We start from the raw sequence: 13,471 nt of genomic DNA, 5'->3' as shown, positions 1-13,471 counted from the left end.
TTTGCACTTTTGTCAAACTCAGTTGACCATATTTGTATGGGCCCTATTCTGTCTATTTATCTATGTGTCTATACCTTTACCAATACAACACATTGTATTGTTTATTGTAGGTTTATACTAAGCCTTAAAATTGATTATTGTGATTCTTCTAACTTTATTCTTCTTGTTCAAAATGTTTATGAATATCCCAGTTCTTTTGCATTTACATATAAATTTTAAAATCAACTTATATTTATCTATAAAATATAGCACTGGGATTTGATAAATACTCTATTAATCTTGTATTAGTTTTCTATTGCTTCTGTAACAAATTACTACAAACCTAATGACATAAAACAACATGAATCTATTATCTTAAAATCCTGGAAGACAGAAGTCCACAATAGGTCTCCCTGGGCTAAAACCAAGAAGTCATCAAGATTGCATCACTTCTGGAGGCCCTATGGACCATTTTGTTTTCTTAGCTTTCCTGGTTCCTAGAGTCTGCATTTATTCCTTGACTCATTGTCTCCTTCCAACTTCAGAGGCAGCAATGGCAGATAAGATAACTCTAATGCTCCTTCCTCTCTCTTTCATTTATAAGGAATCTTGTAATTACACTGGACCTACATGGATAATCCGAGATAAGCTCCCCATCTCAAGATTCTTAATCCATTTGCAAACTTTCTTTCACTATGGGAGAAAATATATTCACAAGTTCTGGGGACTAGGATGTGTCCATCTTTTTTTGGTGGGGGTAACTATTCTACCTACTAAATATCTAAAGATAAATTTAAAGAAAATTTACATTTTTACTTTGTTTTTTTTTTTTTAATCCATAGCAGAGCATACTTCTTCATTTATATAAGTCCTTTATTTCCTTTCATGAGTGCTTTACAATTTCCAGCATATAGACCCTACAAGTACTTTATTAGATTTTGGTACTATTATAATTTTTAAAATTTAAATTGTAATTTTTCAATGTTATTGTATAGAAGTTTATTGATATTATATACTGACAGTCTATTCTGGAACGTTGCTAAACTCACTTACTATTTCCATGAATTTTAAAAGTTTTTAATTTTAAAAATCTATTCCTTAGCATTTTCTATGGAGACAACCACTGTGAAAGTTTTGACAATTGATTTACACATATTTATTATCTAATGTGGTTATCTAAAGCTATACTTTTTCTTGTAGAGGTGTCTCAGCCACCTCAAAGATATTGTGTGGTCAGTATTAATTGTTTTTTAAAATATATTATTTTCTTCTCCCTGGACTTTTATCTGACCTATAATTTTTTATAAATTAATTTTCAAATATCTGAGGATTTCCCAGATATATTTTAGTTAGCAAAAATTAATTTAGAGGAGTGAAACCAGCAAGATTGTGGAATAGGAGTTTTCTTTTATCTTCCCCTTAAAGAGCACTAATTTTGACAAACAGCCATGAATGACAGTACCTTTATGGAAGTACAGGAGTCCAGCATAAATGTTCCAGGACTCCACTGGACCAAAAAGATCATCATTAGATACATTGAAGATGGTACAAAAAAAAAACAGTTTTACTTTGCCTTTGTCACACCTCCCTAACATAGCACAGCTCAGTGCCAAGAGAGCTTCTCAGCAGGTAATTTCCTCTGTGAGGAAAAGTGTGTAATTGCCGGCATCCCTAACTGTGCAGGACACAGCCAAAGTGTTTCATTTTTCTCTTGACCCATCTAGAATACTGAGTTATGAGCTGCATGGCTGGTGGGTGGTGAACAGTGTGGAAAAAAGCAGTCAGGGTTCAGAATAGAAGATACCAAAGGGACATAGATCTTACTAGCTGCCTCATGGACTCCATCGGGAGGCCTACACATGAGCTGCTGGAGGTCCCTTGCCTGCAGCTCCCTTCAAATAGCCCACAGGCATACTCAAACCTCAGCTCAACTCACTCACACACTCTCCATGCCATGGCCAGCTACCTATGCATGTCCACAAAGGTGGTAATTGTGAGATTTTCCAGATAGTTAGTGAGTATGTGAAGAAGGCCAGCCTGAGTCTACAAACCTGGGAGAAACTACAAATTTGAGCATTTGTCAGTGCCCTAGAGAAAGTAAAATGTAAGCTGCCAGACTTGGTCTGTCTTGGGTGGATCAATAGAAGGCATGCAAGCTTAAGAATTTTGCCCCAAGAGGGAGCAAGTAATGTGGAGTAGGAGAGCCCATAAGAAAGTTTTGACAAAGCCTCGGAATACCTAGCAGGGCTGACATGAGGCTTTTATTTTCCCCAAACCAGTCAGCAAGGACTGGAGGAGGTGGCTCATTCCTCAGATGCAAAGGCAGTAGTTTAAGGCTTCACGGGACATAAAAAATCAAGGAAACATTACACTACCAAATAAATATAATTCTTTGCTAGAAACCAACTCCAAGGAAATAAAGGTCTGCAATTTTTCCAATGAAGAATTCAAGATAGTTGTTTTAACAAAGCCCAGTGAGCTTCAAGAAAAACACAAAAAGGATATTCATTGAAATCAAGAAGACTACACATGAACAAAATGAGAAGTTGAACAGAGATATAAATCATAAAAAAAATACCAAGCAGAAATTCTGAATATGAAGAATACAATGAATGAAATGAAAAATGCAATAAAAAGCATCAACAGTAGACTCGATTATTCAGAATAATCTGTCAAACATAGGTCATTTGAAATTATCTAGTAAGAGGCAATCAAAGAAAAAAAAAGGAAAGAAGAGTGAAGAAAGCCTATGTGAATGATAAGATGCCATCAAGAGAAGCAACTTATATATTATGAAAGTCCCAGAAAGAGATGAGAGGAAGAAAGGACCAAAAAAAAAACATTTAAAGAAATATTGGCTATAAAATTCCCAATATCTTGGGAGATATAAAGATATTCAATTCATGAAGTTCATAGGTACCCAAACTGTTTCAACCCAAAGAGAATTTCTCTAAGATACACTATAATAAAATTGTGTAAAATTAAAGACAAGGAGAGAATTTTAAAATCAGCAAGAGAAAATTCCTCACATATAAGGGAACCTCCATTAGGATATCAGTCAATTTCTCAGCAGTAACCTTATAGGTCAGTATAGAGTGGGATGAAATGCTTAAAGTGCTGAAAGAAAAAAAAAGAATAACTGCCAAACAAGAATACTTTATCCAATAAAGCCATCCTTCAAAAATGAATGAGAGAGAAAAAAATTTCCTAGAAAAAGAAAACTAAAAAATTTCATCATCACTAGACATGCCTTATAAGAAATGCTAAAAGAAGCTATGCAAGCTGAAGAAAATGTGTCTAATTAGTAACATGAAAATATAAAACACACCAGTAAAGGTAAGTACACAAATTTAGAATATTCTATTACTGTAATATAGTGGTGTTTTAATGACTTTTATCTATAGTTATAAAGGTTAAAGGAAAAAGGTATTAAAATAATTATAGCTACAATAATGCATAAACAATATAAAATATAATAATTTATGTACAATATAAAATATGTAAATTGTGACATGAAAAACATATGTGGGAGAGAGTAAAAGGGTAGAAATTTTGTATGTGATTGAAGCTAATTTGTTGTCAGTTTAAAGCAGATTGCTATAACTATAGGTCTTATGTATGTAATATGATAACCACAAAGAAAAAATGTACAGTAGATACATAAAAGATAAAGAGAAGGGAATCAAATAATATCACTACAGAAAATCATCAATTCACAAAAGAAGACAGGAAGAGAAGAATAAAGAAACAAAAGAGAACTACAAAACAATCAGTAAACAGTAAGATGCCATTATGGGCCTTACCTATCAAACAATTTTAAATGTAAATGGATTAAACTCTCCAATAAAAAAACAATAAGTGGCTGAATGGATACAAAATAGACACAATCACTTGCTATCTACAAAAGTCTCATATCATCTACAATGACACAGACAGACTCAAAGTGAAGCGATGGAAAAAGATATTCTTTGCAAATTGAAATCAAAAGAGATCAGAAGTCCTAAACTATATCAGACAAAAGTCTAAATTGTAACAAGAGACAAAGAAGATCATTATATACTGATAAAAGGGTCAATTCATCAAGAGGATATAAAAATTGTAAATATGTATACACTCAACATTGGAACACCTATATATTTAAAGCATATATTAACAAAACTGAAGGAAGAAATAGACAGCAATATAATAATTGCAGGGGACTTCAATGACCCAGTGTCCACACTGGATAGATTATTCAGACAGAAAATGAATAAGAAAACAGTGGACTTGATAATACTGTAAACCCAATGGACCTAATATACACATATCATTCCATCTACCAAAATACACATTTTTCTCAGGCACTCATGGAACATTCTCCATAACAGATCATATATTGGGCCACAAAACAGGTCTTGGCAAATTTAAGAAGATTGCAATCATACAAAGTATCTTTTCTTACCAAAGTAGTATGAAACTAAAATAACACAAAGAAAATTGAAAAATTCACAAAGACATGGAAATTAAATAATACACCCCTGAAAACCAATGGGGTTTTCAAAGAAGAAATCTAAAGGGAAATTTAAAAGTGTCTTGAGATAAGGAAAATGGAAGTCCAAAATACCAAACTTAGGGGATGCAGGAAAATCAGTTCTGAGAAACTTTGCAATTTTAAACACATACATAAAGAAAAAAACCTCAAACAATGTAACTTTACACCTCAAATAACAAGAAAACCAAACTAAACCCAAGGTGAGCAGAAGAAAGAAAATAATGAAGATGAGGGCAGAAATAAATAAAATAGAGACTATGAAGAAAATATCTGAGTTTGTTTTCTGAAAAGATAAAAAATTTGATAAATTTTCAGCAGACTAATCAAGGGGAAAAGATTCAAACAAAATTAGAAATGAAAGAGGAGACATATTAATTGATAAGTCAGAAATAATGGATAAAATTCTAGAAACATACAACCTACCATAACTGAATCATGAAGAAATGGAAAATATGAAAGATCAATAGTAAGTAGATGAATCCTTAATGAAAAACCTCCCAGCAAAGAAAAGTACAGGGTAAGACGACCTTACAGGTGAATTCCACTAAATATTTCAAGATGAAATAGTATCAGTCTTTCTGAAAATCTTCCAAAAATTGAGAGAGGAAGGAAAATTTCCAAACTCATCTTATGAGGCCAGTATTTCCTCAATAACAAAGCCAAACAGGGACACTGCAAGAAAAGAAAATACAGGCCAATATCCCTGATGAATATGGATGCATAATCCTCAGTGAAATACTAGCAATTCATATTCAATAAAACATTAAACCATGTTTATCATAAATCACAATCAAGTTGGATTTATGTCTTGGATGCAAGGATAGTTGAACCTATGCAAATCAGGAAATGTGATATACCACATTAACAGAGGATAAAAATTATATAATTATCTCAACAGATGCAGAAAAAGCATTTGACAAAATACAACATATTGCCATAATAAAAAGTCTACAGAAATTAGATATAGAAGGAATATGCCTCAGTAAAATAAAGACCATATGCAATAAGCCTACAGCTAACAGCATAGTAGATAGTGAAAAGCTGAAAGCTTTTTTTCTAATATCAGAAACATTAGAAGGATACCCACTGTTGTCACTTCTATTCAGTCAATTACTGGAAGTCCTAGCCAGGGCAATTATTCAAGCAAAAGAAATGACAGACATCTAAATGGGAAGCTAGAAGAAAATTGTCTCTTTGCTGATGACAGGATTCCTAAATATTCCACCAAAAAAACTGTTAGAACTAACTGTTCAATTAAATTATTATATTTTTCAACTTCTAAGCTTCTGTTTGGGTCCTTTTTGTAATTTTTTGCTAATAATCTCATTCTGTTCATATGTCATTTTCTTAATTTCTTTTTAGTTCTTTGTCTATGTTTTTCTTTATAGCTTATTGAGCATAATTTAGCTAGTTGTTTTAAAGTTTTTATCTAGTAAATCTGCCTTCTAAGGAATAGTTTCTGAAAATTAATTTTCTTTGAATGAGACCTGCACTACTTTTTCTTTGTATGCCTATTATTTTTTGTTCAAAATTGGGCATTTGAAAAAACATCAATCTCATCAAATCTTTGCAGATTATCTATGTGCTGGCATAGTCTCCAATTAGGTGGACTTGCTCTGAGCCTAGAAATACTCCAATATGAAAGATTAATGTTTTCTCAGCTCTTTTCTGAGCATGCTTCCTGCCTGCTTGTTTTTGGCTTTTTTCATACCATTGTGTATATAGCTGCTTTTTAATGTCTAAATGTCTCAATGAGTCTTACTCCAGCTTTTCCTCAGTTGTATGTCTATCCCTCTACTATATGGTCCCACCTGTAATCTCTTGCCCCAGGCATCTTCAGCCCTTTTATATCCCTTTATTTTTCACAACTGGAAGCTGTTACAGTTACTCTTTCCAACCTGGAATCTGAGTTAGTTAGGAAAGAGACCAGTCCTTCACACAGAGCCTAGACAGGTTAGAACATTATAAATAATGCCTGCTCTCCTCCCTCCTGTTCAAGAAAAGGAATTGGGATCTGAGTTGCTGCCTGCTTCAGATCAGATCACACAATGACATGGAAGGGTGGGGTAGGAAAAAAATAAAAACTACATATAATTTCATGATGTTTTGAAAGTGGCTTTTTCATAATTGCATGATTGCTGTACACTTTGACTCTTACCCCTAGATTTTCTATAATGTTAACTGGGCCAGTTTCTAGTTGTTTTTCTGATGTTTCTACAGGAGAACAAGAACTTGGATTTTCCTATTCACCATTTTGCTCATTTTGAAAAGATTTTTGATGTATATAAAACTAAATATAAATTGTTTTTAGTGTTTTAAAGATGGATTCATTTTGGTTTTGCTTATATATTTTCCAATAGGAAGTCTACATCATTTTCACATTTGTTCATGTGTCATGGATCCCATGGCGACCCCCACATTCAGTGATTCACTAGAGCTCAAAGGAGCCAGATGTAATTGTATTCATATAGATTTTCTTCAACTTATGATTGGGTTATATCCCCATAAACCCATCATAATTTTAAAATATTGTAAGTCAAAAAAGTATTTGATAAAAAAACCTACTCAGCATCATAGCATAGCCTACCTTAAACACACTCAGAACACTCACATTAGCTTACAGTTAGCCAAAATCATCTAACACAAAACTTATTTTCTAATAAAGGGTTGAATATCTAGTGTAATTTATTGAATTTCATAGTAAAAGTGAAAAACAGAATGGTTTTAATTGTATCAGTAGTTTACCCTTGTGATTACATGGCTGACTGGGAGCTGCAGCTTACTGCCACTGCCCAGCATCGTGAAAGAGAATCATACCACGTATCTTTAACCCAGAAAAAAATTCAAAGTTCAAAGTACAGTTTCTACTAAATGTGCAGCACCTATACACCATCATAAAGTTAAAAAATTGTAAGTCAAATTGTTAAGTTAAAATTGTAAATCAGGAACTGTTTGTAGCATATTATATTGGTCATCAAGGGATAAGGACAGATCATTCAGATTCTGGAGATATTCAGAATTCTTACATTTTCTTTCTCCTCTGAAGGAACATGCTTGAGTGTGATCTTTTCTTCAACGACAACAAAAAAAAAAAAAACCGCAGTAATATATGTGCAATGTTTCTGGCCAGGGAAACCCATTAGAAATTCAATGCCTAAGGATTTTGATAGGGGCTGGTCATTTAGGCATTCTATCAGATACAACCACCAAAATTCCAATTCCCCAAATTAAAGCAGTTGTTTAGTGCTATAGGCAGCCAAAACAACCTTACTGGTATGGAAAAACTTCAAATAACCAATTTCCCAAATGACAGCCAAAGAACAGCAGTATAAGTAGGCTAAGTAGGTTCTTTAAAAGATCAAGCCTGCTATGTTAATTCCTACTTGCATAGTCCAACCCCCTTGGCTTTGGCTAAAATATTTTTATTTCAAAACTCTTACCAGCAAAATTTTAGGTGGCAGAATGAGGCCAAACTTCAGTATGTTCTCTAAGTCATGCTCTCTAAGCGTCCTGAACTTAGCTGGTTAAAACAAATCCCATTAACCATACTGATGTTTCTTAGAAATCTGGTGGCTTCCCTTTATGTTTCTATATTAATCTCTTTCACCTGTCCTGAAGCATTAATATAGGTATAGAAGAATACACTAGTAATTTGACAAAATGTCAAATGTCACATTCACCTTCAAGGCAGAAGTCTATGGCAAATTATATTATCTATAACAATTTTGGCCAGTGAAATGATGCTAATTGAATGCCTTTTAGAGCTGAGGAAATGACATGATCAATTCACGGCTAAAGTTAGGAGACACACACAAGAATAAATTCCAAAATGCTCATACAGGAACTCCCACAATGGTATCTTTTGTAAACAAGCTTTAACTGAATTTTTTGATAGACTCTCTAGCAATATTTTGGTAACGGGAGCATTAGCTCATTTATATTTATTATTATAACTGCTATATTGAGATTTATTTCTGTCATCTTACTTTGTAGTTTCTATTCATCTAATTGATCCCCCTTCCTTAAATTCTCCTGATTTTACTGAGTTTGTCTTTGTTCCATATTTTACTGTTGTACTATTTTTAAGTGACTGAAAAAGCATACTTAATGTAGGAGCATAAAAAATTAATCTATATCTTTACCCTCTTCCTAGTTCACATGAGAACCTAATTCTTGAACTCCAGTCATTTTCTTTCTGGGAACTTCTGCAACTCTTGTCCACAACACTGTGCCATACTGCCTTGTGGCCACTATGTAGTCTGCAATTACACAGTTTGCCTTTGGATTTGCAATGTATAACAGCTTCAGATATGCCTTTGGCTATTCAGCAAATAATTTATCATAGACAAAAAGCAGTTGCAAAGCAAGGGTAAAAGTCAAATATTACCTCTAATTCAGCTTAATATTTTTACTTTTTCTGTTTTATTATTGTTTTCAGCATCCTAGTCCTTAATATTCTCCGACCATAGTTAAGATAAAGAATGCAGTGTAATTTCAAATATACCAATTAATCAGTACAAACCAGGAGGAAAGTTGCTTTTCAGGAATTGAATTTTAGCTGCACTTTTACTGAGGGAAAATGTATTTTGTGATTAGCATTTCTAAATGTATATTTTCATTATGTCATTGTTATAGAAACATTTCATACAAAACACAATTGGGAGAAATAAAAATTGTGCTTTAAGATATAGCTCATAAAATCTCTACGTGAAGTAATCAAAGAACATCACTGGAAATTAAGAGGACAGTTTTTAAATGGTCTCCCAATCCACCTTCATCTAATTGGCAAGATCAATGTCTAGGACACAGGCTACATGCAATTCATTGTATTACCAAATATTTAATTATTTTTAATGGACAATTCACCCAAGTTGCATATGTAACTTGATAATTATGTTGCTATTTAAAATGATTAGCACCTATACCTACAAAAGCACTAATACTGGATGTAATTCTGAATTTGAAATGAGCATACAACTTTTCAAATAATAGACAGCTCTGCCCATTTATATATGAAAGGTAGGTTTCCATATTCAAAATCTAATAAAAACACTACCTGGACATAATTATTTTTCAAACATTATTGGAAATAAAATAAATTTATTCTCCAAAAATATGGTATAAAAGGTGCCAGAAGGTTATGTTTAAAAATTATGTTCTCATTGGAAATCAATTATCCAAGCACAGTTGCTTAGTTACCCACAATTCTAGTAGATGATCTGTTAATTAAATTGTATAGTTTTTATGACTTGTAAAACCTTCAGAAATATCCATTTAGAGTCAATGTAAGCTTTAATTTTGCAGATAATCTCAAATTTTGAGTATAACTTCAAATCCATCTTTGTATAATATACTTTGAATTATAACTGTGGAGTGTTTAAATTTTATTCATAAGCAGTCTTGTTCCTCACAATTTATACCTAACAATGTATCAGACTGTCCACAAAATTTTTACATCCCCACTGCTACTGCTGCTAGTACTACTACTATTGCATTAGTACTATTAATACTGGTGACATATTTGTTTTACTCTTATTTTACACCAGACATTAGGCTAAGTGGCTTATAAGTGTTATTTCATTTAATTGCCTTAACAATCCATTAATGTAAATACTCTCATTCCATTCTTTCAGAAATAAGGAATTGAGAGTTAAAGTAAAAATGATACTCAGTTGTAAGTGTCAGAGCTAGATTTGATTTTTCTGTATCCAGAATCCACCTTTTTTAAGCATTTTGATATACTGCCTCTCTAAAATACTGTGTTTCATCTTCACAATATTTTTTTTCTGAGAAATGTGGTATTTTTTCCCATTTTACCGATTGGGACACATGACCTATGGATGTGTTTACTCATTCAATATAACATTTAAAGCACATTACCAGACTTTAGTGAGATACTAGCTGTCATGAAAATTGGTTTTGATTGGCTAATACAAGTCCAGTGTTTTTACCTAGATTTGGGGAAAGTACACAATTTATTCCAGGTAACAGATCAATTGGGAGATGCTATCCTAAATGTAATATTCTATCAGTGAATTTATATTCTTTTCCTCTCTAGTTATAGGTCTTGGGATAATATAAGTTTTTCAGCCTCAGTTTCCTTATCAATAGAATCTGGTTAACAATATTATCCCCAAATGCTTGTAAAGATTAAATGATATGATGTATCAAAAAGAGGTAGCAACATGCTTGGCACATAATAAATTTCAGTTTATATTAGTTCCACCAATTCTCTACTTTATTTATTTAAATCCTCCACTGTGATTTTGACTTGGTACATATAGTAATGCATCCTCACCAATCAGTATTGTTTGTTGTTTTAAATTTAAATGAATATATTGGTTTTGAAATTATTAATATGAGATATGGAAATTTAGGTAAACATATAAAATTCTAAAACAGATACAGAAGGGACTAGAAATGAACTGGAATCTCAGTATTGGAACAGTAACACAAATATTTTAGAGCATTTGTCTTCAAAGATTATACTTATTTTATTCTGGACTCACCTACTCTATGGAATCTCAAAAAAAGTATCAAAATAATTTGCAGGAAATATAACAAAAGGATTCTAAAATTTATTTTAAAAAAATAAATAAGTGAGAAGAGCTAAACATTTTTAAAATGAGGAGTGATGAGGGAGATCTAATTCTATCAGATTATAAAAATGTATTATTAATTATCTTTGCTTCTTTATTTCCTTTCACATACCACATTCATCACATCAGTAATCCTAATAACCTTACATAAAATATATATAGAGAGAGTCAGTCCTCTTTTATTAATCTCTACTTCCACCAGTTGTACCATGTTAAGGTACACAACAAACATTTTTCACACTTCTCATTGTTTGTTTATTTTAAAGTATTTATGGTAATTATTTTAAAGACTGTCTTTCTCATGTTTTAAAATTACCTAACGCATTCTCTTTGTGCCCAGTAAAAAAGTCTTCAGGCTGGGTGAGTAGCAAATAATATAATGTGACATTTGAATATCGACTGAATTTTTACAAAGATTTCCTCTTTTCTATGGGAAAAGATATACATTGGGGAAATTTCCAAAATATTTTATCCATATTAAACATTTTAATTCTAGTATTTTCTATGTTATATTTGAGGACTTATTTTGGGAGAGCTATATTTTGTAGACAAAATAACTACAATTAAACACTTTAGAAACTGGGTTTTAAGTTAGATTTGCTTGATCAAATTCATTATCATCTGAAATAATTAGGATACTTTAAAGTTTTCATTAAAATACTTATCAACTATTTAATATTTTCTTCTTCAAACCTAAGAATAATCAGATTATCTTCTACATAAAAATCTTAGAATGTCATATTTCTAAATAAATTTTTATTGACCTCAAGGAGTATTTTGAAACATTATTTAATTTCATTGATTATTTTCAATGAAAAATTAATCAGTTGAGCTAAGAAAGAAATGGAAAATTTTATCTGAGACATATTAAGGATTATAACTTGGGAACAGCTTCTCAGAAAGCTCTGAGAACTGTACCAAGCATTAAAAGTCAAAGTACAGTTATATAAGATTTCTGAGACAGAGGGCTGTACATTATATGACATATTACTGACAGTTTACACAATCCAGATCTAAGCATACAATCAAGTAGTGGGTCATGGGCCATCATATCCCCTTGGAAGGTTAAGAAGAAATGTTACTTTGTAAGGAGTTGTTTTGTTGGTGCTAGGAGAATGTTGCTCTTTATGGCTGAGCAGGTATTTCTGCCAATGGGAAGGTTTGGTCAATGCATAATACAGATACGTGATGCCCAGTAGTGGGGAGAGAAGATGCCAAAGAGCAGATAAAAATTTTTATGTTTAAATTTTTCTTGTCTTACCATAAAATATGAATTTTATTTCACAGTTTACCTCTTTTGACCATTAACCTTATGATAGCATTAGGTGAGGAAATATTTGGTCCCGTGATGTCAGAGTGGTTGCTTGCTTGCTCTGGGTCCATCATGTCCATCAATAACTGGTCCTAATAGCCTGGTTTTCTCATTCTGGAGAGATTATACTAGCAGAAAGCTCAGCAAGGACTGACAATTCTACATTGTCCAATAAGAGACTTAAGCCAATTGCATATGCCCATTATTTTATAAACAACTATAAATGAAATCTAGAGTTTCAAGTCATTTAGACATTGTTAACTTAGTACAAGTAGGTGACACACAACATGAAAGGCAAGAAACTATCATCTTATAAGTTTCTCAAACTGTAATTAAATTTGCCAGTGGTACCAACAATGTCATTAGCAAAGATTTAAGCTAAAATCCTCCTGAACCAAACTGTTTTCCTAGCATTTTTCCTAAACTGGGAAGAGCAGAAATCTGACTCTTTATGTTTCATGAATTAACAAATATCATGGCCAAATGGTCATAGTATTGGAAAACTGATGGAAACCAGCATGTTCACATTAAAAACAGATTGATAGGGGCTGTTTCTAAGGCTACCTGTAGGTGACCTTCAGCTCAAGGGAAACCAATTACGCATCTTCCTAACCAACCTAGGGAGAGCCAAGGTCATAAACTTGTTCCATAAATTGTTTGGGTCCTGTTAGGAGCTACCCAGTATTCAACATCTAATGAAAAAGAAGGTTATGGCCAGGTTCAGAATAGGCATCATTTATTGGCCAGGTAAGAGGGTCTCAGTGATATTGGCATTAACATTAGTTTGCATGCTAGAGTTTCTTTCTTTTAATATACAACTGAATGTCAGTGACATACAATAACCATTAATTTACACATTTTTAGGTTGGCTGTGATTTAAATTCAGCTGGGTACACAGCCAGCTAGGTGACTCTTAATTATATTGAGAGAATATGGGTAACAATTTTTATGAATATTTCACAATCACATACAGATATACATTTTTTTCAACATATTATATAATTTTCATCTTAATTTTACCAGTCTTCTACAAAAGTTTTCTCAGCCCTA

General features: G+C 32.4%; 1 long non-coding RNA gene across 1 annotated transcript; it reads right to left on the bottom strand.

Annotated features, from left to right (window-relative positions):
- Positions 1-1,752: 1,752 nt before the first annotated feature.
- LOC116662076 lies at positions 1,753-12,857 on the bottom strand. The gene is made up of 3 exons (XR_004318070.1): positions 12,847-12,857; positions 10,391-10,394; positions 1,753-1,914 (listed from the first exon to the last, which is right to left on the bottom strand). It is a non-coding gene; the product is annotated as an uncharacterized LOC116662076 (long non-coding RNA).
- Positions 12,858-13,471: the final 614 nt, after the last annotated feature.

This window comes from Camelus ferus, chromosome X (assembly GCF_009834535.1).
Source record: "Camelus ferus isolate YT-003-E chromosome X, BCGSAC_Cfer_1.0, whole genome shotgun sequence".
Lineage (NCBI taxonomy): Eukaryota > Metazoa > Chordata > Mammalia > Artiodactyla > Camelidae > Camelus > Camelus ferus.
This window is presented reverse-complemented; position numbering and strand designations above follow the sequence as displayed.